The sequence below is a fragment of the Acinonyx jubatus genome, chromosome D1 (assembly GCF_027475565.1).
Source record: "Acinonyx jubatus isolate Ajub_Pintada_27869175 chromosome D1, VMU_Ajub_asm_v1.0, whole genome shotgun sequence".
Lineage (NCBI taxonomy): Eukaryota > Metazoa > Chordata > Mammalia > Carnivora > Felidae > Acinonyx > Acinonyx jubatus.
The window spans coordinates 35,115,834-35,130,577 of record NC_069390.1 but is presented as its reverse complement, the minus strand read 5'-3'; the positions used below and the strand labels follow the sequence as shown (position 1 = coordinate 35,130,577).

At 35.5% G+C, this 14,744-nt stretch overlaps 1 protein-coding gene and 1 long non-coding RNA gene across 5 annotated transcripts in view; both read left to right on the top strand.

Moving 5' to 3' along the window:
- Positions 1–14,744, top strand: part of LUZP2 (leucine zipper protein 2) — a 491,439-nt gene that overhangs the window by 154,112 nt on the left and 322,583 nt on the right. The gene's annotated exons all lie outside the window — the stretch shown is intronic.
- The window catches only part of LOC128311807 (uncharacterized), a 44,662-nt gene that overhangs the window by 5,957 nt on the left and 23,961 nt on the right, over positions 1–14,744 (top strand). Inside the window, exons 2-3 of one of the 2 annotated variants that reach the window (XR_008290423.1) lie at positions 3,293–3,665; positions 4,408–5,879. The exons of the other annotated variant lie outside the window; for it this stretch is intronic. This is a non-coding gene — a long non-coding RNA (uncharacterized LOC128311807). Of the gene's footprint in view, positions 1–3,292; positions 3,666–4,407; positions 5,880–14,744 lie in introns of those variants that run through there. 2 annotated transcript variants of the gene reach the window in all.

The window sequence follows — 14,744 nt, the reverse complement described above, 5'->3', positions numbered from 1 at the left end:
TGACACTGTACTGAACATGTCTTTAGGACTTAATCAGCTTGCATAACTGAAACTGTATTTTTTGATATGAACCCAGTGTCCATGTTCATTGTATTACACCATCTGTCACAGAGATTCCTTTAAAGCATCTTACTAAGTTGGGGAAATACAAAATAATTCAAGGAGGAATATGGTAAGGTACTTAACAGTTTTAATAAGTGGATCCTAAGAGGAAAGGTAATTCAAAAGGAGAGAATTTAGTGGAAGAGCTATCACTGTGGACTGTGAAAAATAGTTAGGGTTTACACACCCCATGTAGAAGGAAGGAAATAAGACTCCATTTGTAGGAAAATAGAAAAGATCAAATATGTAGATCCATAGGTAATATTTAAGAAACTGCATTATGTTCTCATGCTAAAGTGAAAGATAAATGAAGATAGTTTGCATTAGATAGAAGTGAAGCATGAATCATACTCAATATTCTAGGTGAAAAGTGGCTGAAGCCTAATCTTAAAGATGCATCATGAGGGGCACCTGGGTGGCTCAGTCAGTTAAGCATCTGACTTCGGCTCAGGTTATGAACCCCCAGTTCGTGGGTTTGAGCCCTGCGTCGGGCTCTGTGCTGACAGCTCAGAGCCTAGAGCCTGCCTCAGATTCTGTGTCTCCTTCTCTCTCTGTTCCTCCCATGGTCATGCTCTATCTCTCTCTCTCAAAAATAAAGATTAAAAAAAAAAAAAGATGCATAATGATTTAATGAAGCAGGGTTGAAGGGATTGAACTTTATGACAGAGATTCAAATATTTAAAAAAATCTTCAAATTTGTTTTTACATAATATTATGTTTTAAATGTTGCTCTATGCATTTTGACCCTTGTTCTGCCTGCCTCATTTCTTGATATGTAGCAAATGATGTCATGTCACATAGTTACTAGAGGGCAAGCCACTTGATGGTAAAAGGGCAATAGTGTTAACATCTTAAAACTTTTATTGAAAAATTTTCTATAATAGCAATATATGTCTGTTGTGGAAGAGTTGGAATTGTATCAAATTGAAATTAAAAATCCAAGCCAGAAAAGGATGATAGTGGGGAGCAGATTATTTGGGGCTTTAGAGACAAGGAATTTTGATCAGAGAAGAAATGGGGTGTGACAGAGATTCAGAAATCACTCTGGCTGCTGTTCTGAACACAGACTGTAGGTGGGTCAAAAGAAGAAGCATGGAGACCAGTTAGGAGGCTAGAATAATAGAATAGGTAAGAAAAGATAATGGTAGTTTGGACCATGGTGGTAACAGTGGCTACATGTTACTAGGTTCTGGATATTTTTTCAAATGGCTTTTATGATTTTCAGGGCGTTAACTGAATATTGAATGTGAGAGGGATGGGTCAAGGGAAACTTTTTTTTTTTTTTTTGGCCTGAGTAAATTAAAGGAGTTGGTGTTACAGTCAGAAGGGGTGGGGGATATTGAGGGAGAAGCCGATCATTTTGAGCTATGCAGGGCATTGCCCATTACGTATCCAAATGAAGATGGCAATAGTCACTTCCCTACGTAAGTCTGAATTCAAGGAAGAGTTTCTACATATATTAATTTGGGAGTCTTCAGTATTGCTATGACATTTGCAGCCCATAAGATAACCGAAGTTATCTAGAGAGTGAGAGTAAACAGAGGAGAGAAGTCCTCCAACTAATACCTGGACATTGCCACTGCCCTTGTTTGGTGTTGTATATATGAGAAGGAAATACATGAAAAGCTGGAAAGTAATGCATATTGAGGCAGAATTAAAAACAAAGGTGATCGGGTTCTGAAAGTGAAGTGAAGAGAGTTTTGAGGAGAATAGAGTATTGTGTACTTGAGATTTGCTGAGGGTAGATATTAAGCATTTTTACCACGAATAGACATACGAAACTATGTGAGGTGATTGATGATTTAATTATCTTGATCCTGGCATTATTTCATAATGTATTTCAAATCACCACATTTTAAACTTAAATATACACAATTAGATTTGCAAGCCATTCCTTAATAAAGCTGGGAAAAATGCAAAAAAATGTTTCTGGGGCGCCTGGGTGGCTCAGTCGGTTGAGCGACCAACTTCGGCTCAGGTCATGATCTCACAGTTTGTGAGTTTGAGCCCCACGTCGGACTCTGTGCTGACAGCTCAGAGCCTGGAGCCTGCTTGATTCTGTGCCTCCCTCTCTCTCTGTCCCTCCCCCTCTCATGCTCTGTCTCTCTCTGTCTCAGAAATAAACATTAAAAAAATTTTTAAAAATTAAATAATGTTTCTTTGTTTTTAAATAAGAAGTTGTTTTTTAAAGCGTTTATTTATTTTGAGAAAGAGAGAGAGAGAGAGAGAGAGAGAATCCCAAGCAGGCTCTGTGCTGTCAGCAGAGACCTGAGTCAGAATCAAGAGTCAGACACTTAACTGACTGATTCACCTAGGCGTCTTTTTCTTACTATAATGGTAAACTTAGTGGAATCTTCTGACAGATGTGGGAGCTGATTTAATTAATATTCTTCAAAAAGATAATGATAGGTGGAGAAAACAACAAAAGCAAAAAAGGCTATTTAGAAGGCCATTGCAATAGTCAAAGTGAGAGACAATTTAAGCATAATTTGGGGAAATAGTGGAATGATGATAGAAGTGGTTAAATTTGAGTTGTTTGGAGGGGAAAGCTGACAGGACAAACTGATATGTTGAATATAGATTATCAGCAAAAGTAGAAGCAAGACGACTTCTAAATTTTGCACTTTGTAAATGGTATGCTTTTAGACTTAGGATTTTTCATCTTTTTTGTTGTTGTTCCATAAATCATTTTGATGGCAGTAAAATCTAGTGGTCGAACGGTTCTCAGAATAATGTTTTTAAATTTATAGAATAAAATGTACAGGCTAAAAAGACAACTAACTCATCAAAATAGTTATAATATTGAAATATTATAAAAACTTGTGATACTGCAACGTGCATGCTTCTTCATTAAGCGTATTTCATAATGTGGTGGGAAGGATTCTAGGATGATCCCAAGATTCCTTTCTCCTTTCGTATAACCCCCTTCTCCATGGATATGAGTAGAATGCCTGAATATGATGAAGGTTGTTTCTGTGATCATGGTACATGGCAAAGGTAAAGAGACTTTTGCAGATGTAATTAGGTCCACAATCAGTCCACTTGAGAAAGAAGAAGGACGATTAACCTGAGCCGGCTTGACCTAATCAGGTGAGCCCTTTGAAACAAAGTCTAAGGTTGGAGACTGGAAGCAGCAGAGAAACTTTTTGCTAGCCTTGAAGAAGCAAGCCACTATGTATTCTTTTTACAGACACCCGTGTGAGCTTGGAACAAGACCTTGAGCCTCAGATGAGATCACAAACACGGCTTGATTTCCATCTCTCAGACCCTGAGCACAGGACCAGTTAAACTGTGCCTGGACACTTGACCCGTATAGTTTTAATGGATAAGTTCGTGCTAAGTTTGCTATAAAGCAGTAAACAGCAAGTCATGTAAGAGGATCTAGCAATGAGTGTAATAAAGTCTGTGATTTTAATGTACTAATGAGCATAAGCTATATACGTAGGTTATCTGTCACAACCATAATGTGATATGGAAGAATCTGCTTTTCTACTTGTGATAAATTACAGGAACTGCTGTTGCTGGAATTCATAATGGAAAGAAATACTTAATTTTAGCTACAGGTTAGTAAAAATGTTAGTAAAAATGAGTAAAAAAAAATATTTTTTTCCTCAACCAAGTTCACAGGTTCCCTCAATTTTATGTGAATTGCTTTGGCAGAGGGATGGACTGAGGTGAAAAATTCTGTTTATAAAGTTTCTTTCTAAGTAAGAATGTGCCCTGAGTCTCTTTAGAAAGACTTTAGAAAGACCTATATTGTAACAGAAAATACATGCACCGTAATCTTCAGTTACCCAGAAACATTGAATTAAGCAGATGTGTCCTTTCAGTTAATGTGTTTTTTTTTATGTCAGTGAATGCAAATAAAGGAACAGTTTGGTAATATTTCTAAGCTCTATTCTTTTTAATTAGACTACTTTCAAAAACCGTGTGGGCATCTTTGGATGAAAGACATAAATTGATTCATATGTTTGGGAGATGGGAGAGATAGCTTTTATCAGAAATCTAGACATTTTAATATCTATATTTTTGTTTCTTCGAGTAAAGAAGTACATTTTCTGCATGAATGATAGTCACACACTGCTCAGTAATTTCACCCTATCATCAACATTGAAGTCACACCTTTCAGAGGAGATTCACTTTAGACACAACTTAATTTTAGCCAAGTTAAATGTATAGGTATGTTATAAAACAGAAATATTTCACATCATTCTTTTCACATTTTCTGAAATTTAATGCACTAACAATCCAAAGCACAATATATTATGTTTTTTCCTTTGTTTCTGTGCTCTCCCTGATCCTCAGGCAATAATAAAATTTTAACTCCCAAGAGAATTGCGGCTTGCTCTACTTTGCTTCGTTGAGATGTGATTGCTAATTGGAAGATAAATCCATTGTTGGCACGTGAAGTTGAACGAGACTTTGAGGACTGTGCCAACTAGAAACACACTCAACACCTGGTGCCTTTTTGAAACAATTATCATCCTTGCTAGAGTCTGTGGGTTCTGCTCAATGGACTGCAGACAGATGCTTGGATTAGATGTCACCTTGCACAGCTGAAGCTGCCAAGTTCGCATGTACCTATGTGTTCTACTCTGGTCTCCTGGTCGGCACAGCTGTGTGTTTCTGTGCATTGGATATGAGTGTTGCTGGAACACTAGAGGCTCAGTTTTCCTTTGTGTTGAAAATCCATCCTATTATAGATGTCCATTAGACTATTTCTTGAGGCCCTGAGATGTAGGCTCACATTTCCCTAAAATTCATTATTTGGATATTGCATTTTAAAATAATGCTTTTACAAATGTGAAATTTAGGGTGCCTACCTGGTTCAGGCTCAGTCAGTAAAGTATATGACTCTTGATCTTGGGGTCTTGAGTTTGAGCCCCATCTTGGGCATAGAGTATCCTTAAAAAAAATAAGTTAAAAAGTTTTGTGGTGAACAGAGAGGAAGGGAGGCAGACCGTAAGAGACTCTTAAATACAGAGGACACACTGAGGGTTGATGGAGGTTGGGGGAGAGGGGAAAGTGGGTGATGGACATTGAGGAGGGCACTTGTGGGATGAGCACTGGGTGTTGTATGTAAGCCAATTTGACAATAAGTTATATTAAAAAAACAAAAACAAAATGAAACAAAACAAAATTTTGTGATGAAAGTTAACCATTTGTGAACCTAAGTAAAGGACATTTATAGATTCATTATATATTTCTTTTGCCTTTTTTTCAATTGGTTAAGAAACCAAAAACTAACAATAATGCTTGAAAAGAGAAGTGTGTCTGAAGTAGGCTTGTACCAGAAACGGCAGAGGAGATAGCCTATTCCCAAGAGAAAACTTTAATCCAGGGGATACCTCTTTCTCCACTTTCCACAGTAATTTTGGCACTTTTCTCACTATCTGCAGATGCAAATTATAGTGAACTGAAGCCATGTCCACAGCCACCCAACAGAAAATTTCTAAGGCTAAGTAAGCATCAAATCAATGGTTACCAAAAAGTTCTAAAATAATAATATTAATAAAAACATTTGACCAGAAGATGAGAAGCACTATGATCAAAACTAAATCAAACAGTACTAAAAAAAGTTAAGTTGCAAATGAGACTTTAGCTTTAGAGATTAGGGAAAATCTCACATTCATAAAACAAAACAGTTTACCATGAGAAATCACCAATTGTAGATCATGGAGATTTCTTATATAATTTTTTTAAGTACCTAAAGGGATAGTTAAAGGGCATACGCTTAAACATCTAGATTTTAAAATCTATTGTAAAATAGATTCCTAAATAGCAGAAGGAATTAAGTTGGAACATAGATTATAAATATGTAGAACATTAAGTTCTACATTTAGATTTTAAAATCTATTGTAAAATAGATTCCTAAATAGCAGAAGGAATTAAGTTGGAACATAGATTATAAAATATGTAGATTAAAATCTACTAACAATTAGCAAAAAAGGAAAATGAAATTTCAATATAGCTCTAAAAGTTTTTTAGATAAAAACTGAGATACTAGAGGAAATAAAATGTTCAAAGGAATAGAATTGTTTCAAAAAATTTACCAATTATGTTGAAAAATCCAGATCTTCATAGGAGATCATGCATTGATAAAAAAAAATAACAATTATAAAACTCATTTGTAGATAACTTATAACATTTAAGAAAATAAAATTTTACAAAATCTTAAAAATTTCTGGGGGAAAAAAAAAACCCAACCAAGGTTATCTTCAGAAAAGAATTGGATTATAATCATTCATCAAAATGGCAGAATCTTGTCAGAGGTAGAAAACAAAAATTGCTTTTGATTTAAAATCCTGCAACCAAATTAAGTTACGCTTGTAAGGGACAATTAAGACTTTAAATAAATGAAAAATTCACTAAAAATAAATGAATTATTTGAAAAAGAATTAGGAAAGATAAAATGTTCTAAAGTTAAAAAAAAATCTTGCACTTCAAAGGTAATTACTTTTAACATTTTGATGTATTCCATGTCATCCTTTTCCAGTTACATATTTAGAATATTGCTTATATAAGAGATTCTTAAAAACTGAGAATAAACTGAGGTTTCATAGGGGGTGGGAGGGAGGGGAAAGTGGGTGATGGGCATTGAGGAGGGCACCAGTTGGGATGAGCACTGGGTGTTGTATGGAAACCAATTTGACAATAAATTTCATATTAAAAAAAAAAAAAAGAGTTTGAGCAATAGGATAAGTTTACACCAAAATTCCATTTAGAACTGGAATAAGTTTCTGGAATCAGCAAAACTTCACACCACATACTCTAAAAGTTAAATTAAAAATTGTCCAAAAAATACAATATTGGTTATTAGGTGTTATAAATAATTTCCCCTTAATATTATAATTTGTCCCATAGTAAAAGTACTTTACAAATATCTGTTTAATGTCTAAGTTGTTTCCACTAAGTAGTTATGTACCAACTCACTTATAATCTTATTGGATGTTTTTTTTTCTTTTTTTACTATCACATATATTGTGATGATCATCTTTATAATATGTTTTTTTCTATGTTTCAGGGATTTTTTTTTTGGTTTTGTTTTGTTTATTTCTAAGTGTGATTTTTCTTTTTTTTTCTTGCCTCCATTTTTTTCGTTGACTGAAGAAGGTATAAATAATGTCATTTTTATAGTAGCAGTAACCTACTGAGTGAAAGTTTAGGATAGTAAGAGCATAAAATTAAATTAGTTTCCTTGGGATTTGATGTAAACTGAGATAATGTTGACAGTGGAAGGTTTTTAATTTGTCTTTTCATCTACTACTTGCCTTTTTTTTTTTCTGATGGGGAATTTTATTTTATTTATTTTCTTTTTTCTTTTTTAATTAATCAATCAATTTACTTATTTATTTATTGTTTAACTTACATCCAAGTTAGTTAGCATATAGTGCAACAATGATTTCAGGGGTAGATTCCTTAATGCCCCTTACCCATTTAGCCAATCCTCCCTTCCCATGACCCCTCCAGCAACTCTCTGTTTGTTCTGTATATCTAAGAGTCTCTTATGTTTTGTTCCCCTTCCTGTTTTTATATTATTTTTACTTCCCTTCCCCTGTGTTCATCTGTTTTGTATCTTAAAGTCCTCATATGAATGAAGTCATATGATATTTTTCTTTCTCTGACTAATTTTGCTTAAAATAATTACCCTCCAGTTCCATCCATGTAGTTGCAAATGGCAAGATTTCACTCTTTTTGATTGTCTAGTAATAGGCCATTGTATATATATGTATATATGTGTATATATATAAAGAAGATGTGGAATAGGTATATATTGTATATATATGTATATATATATATATGTATATATATATAAAGAAGATGTGTGTATGTGTGTATATATATGTGTGTGTATATACATATATATATACACATACACATACACATATGTATATATGTATACACACACACACACACACATATATATATGTGTGTATATATATATATATATATATACACATATATATATATATATACACACACACACACACATACACACCACATCTTCTTTATCCATTCATCCATTGATGGATATTTAGGCTCTTTCCTTACTTTGGCTATTGTCAGTAGCACTGCTATAAACATTGAAGTGCTTGTGTCCCTTCAAAACAGCATACCTATATCCCTTGGAAACATACCTAGTAGTGCACTTGCTGACTCATAGGGTAGTTCTATTTTTAATTTTTTTGAGGAACCTCCATACTGTTTTCCAGAGTGGCTGCGCCAGTTTTCATTCCCACCAGCAGTGCAAAAGAGATCCTCTTTCTCAGCATCCTCGCGAACATCTGTTGTTGCCTGAGTTGTTCATGTTAGCCATTCTGACACAGGTGTCACGTGGTATCTCATTGTGGTTTTGATTTGTATTTCCTGATGAAGAGTGATATTGAACATTTTTTTCATGCATCATTTGCCATCTGGATGTCTTCTTTGGAGAAGTGTCTATTCATGTCTTTTGCCCATTTCTTCACTGGACTTTTGTTTTTTGGGTGTTGATTTTGATATATTCTTTATAGATTTTGGATACTAACCCTTTAACTGATATGTCATTTGCAAATATCTTCTCCCATTCTATAGATTGCCTTTTAGTTTTGCTGATTGTTTCCTTCAGAAGCTTTTTATTTTGATGAGGTCCCAGTAGTTAATTGTTGCTTTTGTTTCCCTTGCCTCCAGAGACGTGTTGAGTAAGAAGTTGCTGTGGCTGAGGTCAAAGAGGTTTTTGCCTGCTTTCTCTTCCACGATTTTCAATTTATTTTTGTGTTTGATGTAAGAAAGTGGTCCAAGTCCATTTTTCTACATGTCGCTGTCCAGTTTTCCCAGCACTATTTTCTGAGGAGACTGTCTTTATTCCATTGGATATTATTTCCTGCTTTGTCAAAGATTAGTTGGCTGTACGTTTGTGGGTCCATTTCTGGGTTCTCTATTCTGTTCCATTGATCTCAGTGTCTGTTTGTGTGCCATACTGTCTTGATGATTACAGGTTTGTAATATGTCTTGAAGTCTGGGATTGTGATGCCTCCAGCTTTGGTTTTCTTTTTCAAGATTGCTTTGGCTATTTGGGGTCTTTTTTTGTTCTATACAAAGTTTAGGATTGTTTGTTCTAGCTCTGTGAAGCATGCTGGTGTTATTTTGATAAGAATTGCTCTAAGTGTAATTTTTTCTGATGTAGGCAGTCTGATCATTCACCATTTTAAAAATGCAAAAACTTATTTCCTAGGAGATTTGTATTAATTGCATGCACAATGGGTGTGAAGTCTCTACAGTTTCTAAACCTGAAGATCTGTGGGTGAACAAGAGCTATTTGAAAAATCAGGTGTAGGTGGATGTGAGGGTGGGTGTGAGGGTGCAGATTTAAGAGCACAAGAACAAATCAGTAGGTTATATTAAGAACTAGGGAGATGGAGAACTTCAGGGAAACAGGTCTTCCTCCTGAGTAGTGGTGGCACACTACTGGGCCACACTCTCTGTGCCTGCAGGGAACTCCTTCCCGTGCAGCCCAGAGTCAAGGAAGAATCTCCTGAGCAATATCTGAAAGCACAGATAGAGTTTGCAGACGAAATGTTACCAAAGCCTTTATACTAGAGGGGTGGAAGTTTCTAAAGAACTTCTCAAGGACTGGAGAAGAAGGAAAGACAGTATGAGATGAGACTTCCATTGCTCAGAGTACGATGCTAACATTGAAACACGAACTTAAAATGAATGCAGGTGCCGTTTTAAGGCGATTTAATTTTCCAGCACTGAATTATAAAAGCCGTGAAATTAAGGGGAGATTTTATTATTGAATCTTTTTCCCTGACTGAGAGGAGAGGTCTCCCTCAGAGACCGATTCAGATTTGAATCATGGAAAGGGCATTTCCCATAGAATGAATCGTTAATGAAGTTCTTGTCCTCAAAGTTTGGAAGTCAAGACTTTTTTTAGTGTTATTACTACTACATAGGTGGTGAAGGATTGTTTTAGCTAAAAAAACAAAACTAAACAAAAGCCAGTATCTTACTGAAAAAATTGAGGAAGGAGGAAGGCATAGTGGAAAGAATCCATGAACTGACTTACACTTCTGTTTTTTCTAGTCTCCAGTCCCATTATTTACTTACTCTATGGCTTTCTACAAGTCACTTAACCTTTTCAGATCTATCATCACTCTTCTTGCACATTTTTTTTTGGAAATGAGATAACATAGAAGCATTCTTAATAACAGCAAAATGCTATATACATGTTAAATAGCATTATTAATATCGACCATGAGGATCTTGTAATTATTCATCTGCATATTCAAAGTACAAAGTATTTCAGCTCCCCAAATTTAAGTGTTTTTGAATATATAAATTTAAACATGCAATTTTAATGCATACTGTGGTAAAGGAATTAGACTATGCACTGTGTAGAATGGGGATCCAGGTAGGGAGGACACAGAGTTTGTACATTCAAAGGGATGATTTTCATAGCTAAAATTTCTGGCTTGTTGTCCAGATTACTTTTTTTTTTCTTTTTTTAATATTTTATTTATTTTAGAGAGAAAGAGTGCACACAAGTCGGGCAAAGGGGCAGAGGGAGCTCTGAGCCACACAGCTGAGCTACTGAGCTCAGCACAGAGCATGGTGCAGGGCTCAATCCCATGGCACCGAGACCATGACCTGAGCAGAAATCAAGAGTCGAATGTTCAATCTACTGAGCCCCCTAGGTGCCTCAGGGTTTCTAAGAACACTTAACTCTGAGTAACCCAAAGGCCTGAGCAAACACACCAAGTGATAGATAGGCTTAGTCAAAATATAAAATGTACCATCTAAAGAGCCAGATGTACTCTTAGACTTCAGCAATGGCTTTGAAAAGACTGCTGTTTGCATTAGCTGGACAGAATTGACCTCTTAGCAATCTGTGCACCCTAAAACTCAAATCTTCTGACTTCTTTCAGAGCAGTAAACTCTCCAGTGCAAAAGAATGGAGAAAATTCAGGGGATGAATACTTTTCTCTATGAGTTTATTAAGTAATCTTTATGGAAATGAGAACTGGAAAGCAGCAAACCTGGCAATAACTAAATACGATGTCAGCATGGCAAACTGTATTGAGTACTGGAGGGGTCAAGTACATCCTGCCTTCAAAGAGTTGATAGTGCAAGTTTGATCAATTTAGTTCAGGGAAACCACTGTGGTTTTCTCAGCTTTGTAATCATTGGTTTCACTGCTGGTACTTGTCTGGAATTTTTTTGCTTGAAAGTAATAGGAACTCAACTCCCAACGCGTCACCATAAAAAGGGATTTTATTGATCTCACTGCAGTCCAGAGTAAATTTTCTGGGCCTCAGGCATGGCTGGCTGTAGGAACTCAAAGAGTACCCTCAGGATTTGGTGGGTATTTCTTTAGCCTTTCCCCTGGTAGTATATATTTTTTTCTTTTAAGTTTATTAATTTATTTTGAGGGGAGGAGAGACAGAAAGGGAAAGAGAAAAGCCCAAGCAGGCTCCATGCTGTCAGTGCAGAGCCTGACTCAGGGCTCCAACACATGAACTGTGACATCATGACCTGAGCTGAAATCAAGACCCTTAACTGACTGAGCCACCCAGGTGCCTCTCCCCTTATACTTTTATTCTCAAGTTGTCTCTCTCTATGTGGAGAAAAATGACATGCTCGAAGGTCCAGAAACCTATCTCTGAAAGTTAGCAACACCTGTAGCAAGAGAATATCCTGTTTTCCACCACTCCTTGAAAAACTTTGGGATATGCTCTGAAAGATTGGGCCCATGTACTCATTACTAAATGAATTTCCATAACCAAAGGTATGGAATTCTCTGACTGATCAGCTTTCCATGTGACAGAAAGTCATACAAGAGTGATTCCCCTAAATAAATAAAGTAATATGTTTTTTTCTAGGAGGGAAAATAGAGGTGGGGCAGCAAAACCACAAATGTCTATTATCCTGCAGATCCTCTGCTATTATCAATAGACAGCTTAACTGAAAAACTCAGCTTTCCTCATGAGACATGAAAAGGACAGAAATATAAATGAGAAGAATGGGGAGGGGAAAGGTTAACGTCTAACTTGGCATGGTTAGAACTTGAGTATATAGCATATTTTCCTGGAGAGTCAGGTGTTCATTATGTCCCATTTTCCAACCAGAGGTTTCAAAATGCTCAGAAAATGTAGTCAAATGAGTTTTTTCATTAAACTCTTTTCCCTTTAGGCGGAAAGGCTGGGTTCAAGTACCTAGTGAGATAGAATCTTATTGACCTGCTATTGGCAAGCAGCAAGGTGCAGCACTAAAAAGGGAAATGAGAAGAACTGAGTCTGAGACCCAGCTCTGACAGTAGCTGCTTAGTGGCCTTGAAAAATGTTCTTTTTGACTTCAGCTTTCTCATCAGGAGAACAAGGGGATCAGGTCAAATGATACTTGTGTGCAGGTTTATCTGGAAGCAAAGAAAATTAAAAATAAAACAAAAAAGGAGTTCAGTTTGTTCCACTCATGCACTAATTTTAACCCTCTTCCAAATTAGCCATTTATTATTCTTGTGCCCAATTGTTTTCAGTTGGATTCAAGTATATTTTAGCACCCAGTCCTTTTCAATCCTGTCCCTGGAGTAAAAAGCTAAATCTGTCTGGACTCATACTGCTTTTCTGATTGGTATTAATGATATACTTTTATTTTATTTTTAAAATGTTTTTTAATGCTTATTTATTTATTTTTAGAGAGAGAGATAGGGAATGAGCAGGGGAAGGGCAGAGAAAGAGGGAGACAGAGAATCCCAAGTAGACTCTGCACTGTCAGCACAGAGCTTGATGCGGGGCTGGAACTCTCGAACCAGTGAGATCATGACCTGAGCTGAAATCAGAAGCCAGGCGCTTAACCAACTGAGCCACCCAGGCACCCCAATCATTTACTTTTAAATGAGCCATACATTTTTATAGAGCTCACCTTTGGGGATTACAATCAAGCTAACATTGTTTTAAATTGTTAGAGGAAACTGCCCATGAATCTTCTTTTTTTTTTTTTCCAGTCTGTGTTGTGAAAATGGACACCCTCAGATACCTAAATGTATTCAGATTTGTGAGTAGGATAGGATATTTTGGTTTATTTGAAGCAGGCACATTTTGTAGTAACAGCTAATAGCTATACCTCATTAGTTTTATTGGTATGATGGTCCTGTTCAGAATTTGAGGAATCATGTTGTGTCAGTCCTATTAAAGGACTAGTAAAGTAAAGACTATTAAAGCACTAGTAAAGACTATTAAAGTCCTATTAAAGGACTAGTAAAGTAACTAGTTTACTAGTTAGTAAAGAGGCACCTGGTCTCTTCCTAGGCTTCAAATAAAGATTCTTTTGACTTAAGTCATGAATCTTGAAAAATCTTGTTCTAAATAAAGAAAAAGGAGGAGAAAATGAATTTCACTTGTATACCTTACTTACTGATCATATTTCCTATCTTTTGGCCATGAACTTTTCACTTAAAATATCTAATGGTAGAATACTAATCATATGGAGAAATAACAATCGATTATGTGTTTATCTGCCTATAGTCTGAAATAATAATAATTTAAAAGACAACTAAAATGTGTTTCATTACAGCAGTTTATCTCCAGTAAATGACTATATTAAAAAGATGGTATAAATTTAATATGAAAAAGTAAAATGTAGTCTAGTTAATGTTCCTTAGAAAAGTTGCTTGATAAGGTCTTGCATTTTCATTTTCGTGGTTAAAAATAGTGTTTATACAGGCAACACTAGGCTTCAAGTTAAACCACTGGATGGGGGTTGTAACTCTGGTACCACAGAAGTCATAGAGTTTCGCTGCTATTAACCTTAAGCACATTTTTTTTAAATAGCAATTATTTTATTATGTGAGGATTATTATGGTTTCAATGACCTTATAGACATCAAAAGTTAACTCTATGATGTTATCTCACCCATTTTATGTATGGGCTGAAGCTTCAAATAGTTATATATTTAAGATCAGTCATATCAACATATGAACCCAGGCCCAGCTGACTCCAGTGTGTGAGCCCTGAATCTATCTCACTTATCATATCAAATGCCCACCCTTCCAGTAGACTACCTGTCAAATTGCTGCCTTAGAATTCTTCCTAGTTTTGCTGCCATTTGAAAGCATGCACACACACACACGCACACACACACACACACACACACACATGCACACATACATTTATTTCAGGCTATATTTTATAAAATATAAAATATTTCATATTTGTATTGATAAACTTGTAAACCTATTTGACTTCTAGGGCTTTTAATTATGTATAGAAAACATCCTTCACTTAAAAATTAAATGTTTCCAACAGGTTTAGATTTTTATTTCATTTCATTTAAGAAAATTAACCAATCAGGTATTCATTCTGGTTTATGTAAAATTAGAATTTATATTTTTCTCAAAAAGCCTAAGCATTTGTCACCTGACTCCTGATTAAATAATCCAGCTTCCAGATTCCTGAACTGATTTTGAGTATGCTGGCTTCTGGGTAGCTGTCTCTCTGTAATTAAGCCAGTGTCAATCTGAATTACTGAATTTTTATAATGAATTTCTGTTTTCCACGAAAGTTAGCTCTCCCTCATTATTCTTCCTTCTCAAAAATGTCCAAGGTTATTTTTTATATTTTTATCCTAAGTAATTTTTGAATAATTAAAAAATATTTTGTGAAATC